Source organism: Pteropus vampyrus, unplaced genomic scaffold (genome assembly GCF_000151845.1).
Source record: "Pteropus vampyrus isolate Shadow unplaced genomic scaffold, Pvam_2.0 Scaffold548, whole genome shotgun sequence".
NCBI lineage: Eukaryota > Metazoa > Chordata > Mammalia > Chiroptera > Pteropodidae > Pteropus > Pteropus vampyrus.
The window spans coordinates 1353683-1359421 of NW_011889329.1; the positions used below are offsets into that span (position 1 = coordinate 1353683).

The 5739-nt window shown below is 37.0% G+C and overlaps 1 pseudogene; it reads left to right on the top strand.

Moving 5' to 3' along the window:
• The first annotated feature begins 4628 nt into the window (after nucleotides 1-4628).
• Nucleotides 4629-4744, top strand: LOC111733319 (annotated as a pseudogene).
• The last annotated feature ends 995 nt before the right edge of the window (nucleotides 4745-5739 follow it).

The following is a 5739-nucleotide window of genomic DNA, read 5'->3' on the forward strand; positions in this document are numbered from 1 at the left end:
GCAGGTTTTATTTATCATGTTATCTTATTAAAAGAAAAAGCCCAACAAGCAGTAAAATTTCCATTTATTCCTGTTTTAGTTGCCTTTTCTGGAGAGAAGAGGAGATGATTCTGTTTTTTTATTGTTAAGTTAGGCCAGAATGTGAAGGCATAAGGAGGCTTATAAGCCACTTGTCAGGTGTATTCAAGCATCAATACAAAAAGAATGTTATATTTCATTTATAGCTGGTGACTGGAAGAGACTGCAGACTGCTCATTTTGGTTGAGTTGAATTGCATAAATTGCATAAAGATCACATATAGGTTTATTTCTTGAGCCCGCTTATAGTGTAACCCATTTAGAAGACTCTTAATACATTTCCCCTAGCAAGATATAAAGCCATTCAGGATATCCCAGTTATCACATGTTTACACTTAGTTTAGAGGCGAGTTTTCGTTCATTTGTTTTTTTGTTTTTTTTTTTTTTTTTTTTTTTTTTTTTATCCAGGTAAGTTAACAAGCCACTATGTGCTTGCTGGTCTTCATGTCCACACTTGACCCTCTTTAAATTGGTATCCCAATGACAGAAATAAGTGGCCAACTATCTCATTTGGTCCCCTGTGCTATAGTGTTACAGATTTCAAATCCAGCCATACAGAGGGAGCTGTCTGGGGGCTAGATAAAATTGGGGTAGGTACAGCCTGGGCTCAGGGAATAGCATTGACTCTTGAGCAAAATTTTTAATCTGCACATTTGTATTTGCATTTGCTTTGGGGTCCTAGTTTTTTAAGAGATTCTAAGGTGTCTTATTTGAGTCTGTTTCTTGCTCAGCCCCCGCTAATCTGAGAGGCGAAGGACTTGCAGTGGTTTATAGCTGTATGCTACCCTATCAGCCAAGAAGCCCACTTGGTGGAGACCTGGGTATCTAGATTTTCTTCCATGTGTTAGTTTTTTTTTGGAGAGGGGAGTTAGGAGGAAGAGTGGGAGTAAGTAGAGCTGTAAAGACTACATCTTAGTGGTGACCCTTAGCCAGGTGGGTGAACTGGCAAAGGCCTTATTTGTTGTCTCAGGCCAAAGACTAACTGCCTTGGCCCCTTAGGCACCCTTTCCTTGTGTCCTTACCAAATGACAGCTTGTAAAACTGTAAGAATGTAACAATTCACTTTAAAAAGAGTTTCCAAAAGTCTTCAGAAAGAAAATTCTGCAAGTCTCTTCCTGCTTTAGACAGCCATTAAGATCCTAATGAATTCTATAGACGGTAAAACCCACAGAGAGGATGTTTGTGTTATTGTTCAATCTTTAGTTATAAGAGTAATTCTCTATTTTTATATTGAAACATAATTACTTGATAGCTCAGGGTCTACAATTCATTCAACTTTTAACACCAAATTCTGCAGAATGGTCAAAATGGCATATCAGGGGCTGTTGTAAACAGAGGCTTAATTTTATTAGAAGTAGCCAGTTATTTATTAAAGCATGATGTTAATAAAATGGGCATATTCTGGCTGGTGTGTATAAGTGTTTTTTTGTTGTTGTTGTTTTCGTTTTTGTTTTTTTAAGACAAACATCACAGGAGACATAAAATTGAAAAGGAACTCCATTTATGTATGAGGAAAAATGGATTGTAAATAGCTAAGCTGCCTTGTGAGAACTTGGAAAATGTGCTAATACTTAGTAACTACCTCAGTTGTGAGGAATTTCCTTTTTTGCTTAGACTATTACTTTTACTTGGTAGAAATGAAACTGGTCTCCAAAATGTGGCTCGAAGAGTTATCCCCATAGACCTTGTTGATTGTTTTTAATTTAAAATGTTGAACTCTACCCAACTGTTTCTTTCAGTCAGGTTCTCTAAACCAATAACATTTTCCGAATTAAATATTCTTGAAGGTTCTTCTGGACTCTTACTGCTTTGTTTTCTTTCTTTGCATTTTTTTCCCCTGTTACTCTTTTATTATTTAAATTGTCTCTTGCTTTTGAACTTGAACTTTGAAATAAACAAATCGTAGATTTTTCCATTCAGGTCTGACTGGATAGCTCTTGGCTTCTAACCAGCTGGCAGGCTCCTCCTCCCCCCTAAGAAAAGAATAAAGGCAAGTTGAATATTTTAAAACTTTAAGAGTTCACAGTATGAGGTAGAATAAAAGCTGTTAGGAGAATGACTTTTTCAAAGCCTCGGTTAATAACATAGGAAGAGTTTATGTTTTACAAAGTCATTTTTAAATTATTTTTCTTTCAAACACTTCACCCACTCCCTACCTTAAGAAAAAACATTTTGCGACTCTTAGATTTATATTTTATTTCAAAAAATAGTAATTAGCACCTACTATTTTGATAAAAGAAAAAGCACAAAGAATTGACTTGCATTTTTTAACTTTAGTTCCAGTTAGAAATTTAACAGTTTACATGAAGTAAAATTTATCATTTGTGATTACAGAACCAAAATAAAAATAGGTGTAGATAGTTAATGCTGCACTTAGATTTTAAGTAGGTAATATATTGCCAGGATTTAAAAACCAAAACATATATAAATATATAAAGGTATTAAGTGAAAGTTTCCCTCCCGATCCTGGCCATTTACCCGCAGACCCTAGATAAACTTATTAGTGCGTGTGCGCATATATGTATGTGTGTATATGTGTGTGTATATATAAAATCTTCTGAAGTTTCTTTATACATATACAAGCAAATACAATTAGAGATTTTTCTTTTCTCTTTTTTTTTTAATGAAATGCAGCAAAGTATGCCCTATAATGTCTTTTTTTTTTTTTTTTGGTTAACTTAAAAAGTATTGAGAGGAGGGCTCCCTAAAGATACAAATTCCTATTCTAAAGGCATGGTTTCTTAGTGGTACCACATATTGGATTTTCACTGGATTGTGGCCAAGATTAGGTCATTTTTCAGGAAACATTGACTTGAAACAGGAGCAATTTGGCATTATAGCCATATAATCACAGAGTGCATAATCAGAATGTTTTCTGTTCACGGTAAGGTTAATTTTTAGTTTAATTGTTTTCATATCTTTACCAGTGAGGAAGACATTGGCCAAAGCAATTGGGAAGGTCCTCTTAGAACACAGCATATTTTAATACCACTGTTAATGTTTCAAATGGTTCAAAGGAAATGTTATGCCTTGGACTTTACTCATTCTATTAGAATAAAGTACTTTTAATGTTTTCTCAGTCCCAAATTCCTTGAAGCAGCATCAACTGCCACACAGGATAAAGATAAAAGTATTAGTAGGAAAATGTGTAACTAGATCTTCTTGGTTACTGCATGAATTATCTGTCCAATGGTAAAGGAGTCGTTATTATATGTAAATAATTGTCCAAGTTCAGTTTTCATGTAAGGTTGAATTTTTACTCATCAGTGTTTGAAGAGACTTCTAAGTTCGGTATTAATCAGTAAAATCTACAGAAATCCATTTCTTGCCATGAATGTCCACGTGTGGAATTAAATGCACATTTTTACTCTGCTTTTGACATTTCTTAAAGGCATTAGGAATTCTGGAAAAAAAAAAGCACAGGATTGTTGGAAAGAAAAAGGTTTTCATGCATCAATCCTACCAGGTAAAAGTTGATGGTGTAGTTAAAGAATGAAGATAAAGCATGTGAGTGATGACCCAAAACGCTTTTCTAAAGGGTTTTATGGTCTTTTTCTCTGGGCTTTTGGGAAGTTTTGCAACAACTTCCGTGCTACTCTGTGTTCTTGTGTTTCTTACATGACAGGATTGGAAGTGTGTGTGTGTGTGTGTGTGTGTGTGTGTGTGTGTGTGTGTGTGTGTGTATACAATCATCTATACACAGGGATTTGTTTGTGTATTTTCAAACACTTAATCTCAGGTAGACCTTACCCTGTCACTTACATGCTGCCTTTCCCCTCCTGTCAGTGGCATGTGCTTGGGGAATGCAGGCTAGTTTTAGCGATAGCCTAAGGGAAACATAATTAGGAAGATAAGTCTCCTGCCAAGGAAAAACACACACATGCACATATAAAATGCATTCCAGATGGAATTTCTTAGATTTAGCACTGCCTGGGATTTGCTTCATCACTATCAATAACCTAAAACCATTGATAACCTGCTGTTCTTGGGGACTCGCTGTTAAGGGCAGTTGGTACCAGGTTGGTCACAAATAAATAATCATGGTCAGTGGATGGCTTTCTGAACCCACATTAGAATCTCAGATCTCTTTTCACTGCATTTGCCTTTAAAGGTTTTCAGTGTCCTTGCTCTCACTTTTGAAATATAATGAAACACTTTGCAGTTTCAGTTCTGAATACTTTGCAACAAGCTCTGGCAGCAGCAACAAACCATCATTTGGACATATTTACTGTAAAAAGAAAAATGATTATTTGCTGTTTATTCACCATAATCTCAACTGAGCAATGAGGTGGGATAGACAGACCTGTGTGCTCGGCACCAAGGCCAGGCCAGGTCAATTATCTCACACATTCCTGCAGAGTAGAAATTGCTCTATTTTAAAGATGTATGAAAAGACTCAAAAAAGTTAAAGTTAAGGTAATTTGCCCAAGGGTGACAGAAAAGAAATGTAAAAAGCAAATTTGGGATGTGGTTCCACAGTGTAGCATTTAGCACATCTGCTTTACACTCAGAAGGTCCTGGGTTCATGCCACAGTGGAGCCACAGTCCATAGTCTATGGCCATGCCACCCTGAACAAGCCTGATGTCTGATCTCAGAAGCTAAGCAGGGTCAGGCCTGGTTAATACTTGGATGGGAGACCACTTACGAAGACCAGGTGCTATAGGCACAAATAATAATAATTTTAAAAAGCAGATTTGGAACAGAAATTGGCCTGCCACCAGGGACTATTTATTTCAAGTGCTACCTTTCCTTCGATTACTCTTCCTCCCTTATTCCAAACAGTTTAAATCATCAGGAATGGATGAGCTTGTCAGACTTGCCACATGTCAGCTATCTTGGCCCTGTATAATGGTCAGATTAAGGGTCACAGCAGACAGTGGTTGACTTGGCAGACCTGAGTACAGGGGAAGGGTCAAGGACCACCTGGAGATAAATCTTGTAAGGTTTTTTTCTAACCTCACATAGTGGTTCCTTTGCTCAGTGTATTTTAATGCAAAAAGAGCTCAGATGATTGTGCATGTGACCTCTATGTGCTAGTTCTGGAAGAACCTACATTAAGACAAGTGATCCTGTTCTTCCTCTCTATAATAGCCTCCTAAGACTCTGTGTGAAAGGGTTCTAGGAGTGCCCTAGAAACTGCATTGTTGAGAAGTGTCAATTTACTGAACACTTAAGTAAACACAGTCTGTTGAGAAAAATACCATGTTCTACAATATGGTGAATTCATATTTGCTTAATTAGCTGTAGATTTGTGAGGAGATAAATAAATCTTGGGATAAATGGGGCTCAGTGGATGTAATCTGGGCTTCTTAACCCATTTCCTGTTTGCCCCGAGAATACTTGCCAGTGTCAGAATACTTGCCAGTGTCAGAATACTTGCCAGTGTCGCTTGCAGCTGCAGTGTTTACCTGAGATAACTCGCAGATTATAGTCCTAATCTCACCCCCATAGTTTGCCATCCACCTCCCATGCTTTTCAGAGAATTACATCAAGACAGGACTGATGCAGTTGGGACAGCTCATTTGAACAGAAAACATAATGAATGATATGAAGTAAAGGATTGCAAAGGGGAACAAATGTAGCCAGATTCTGTGGTAAACTTATAGCATTGAAGTGGTATGACGAAGGAGGTGACAGTGTTGTCAACATTCCACAATGATT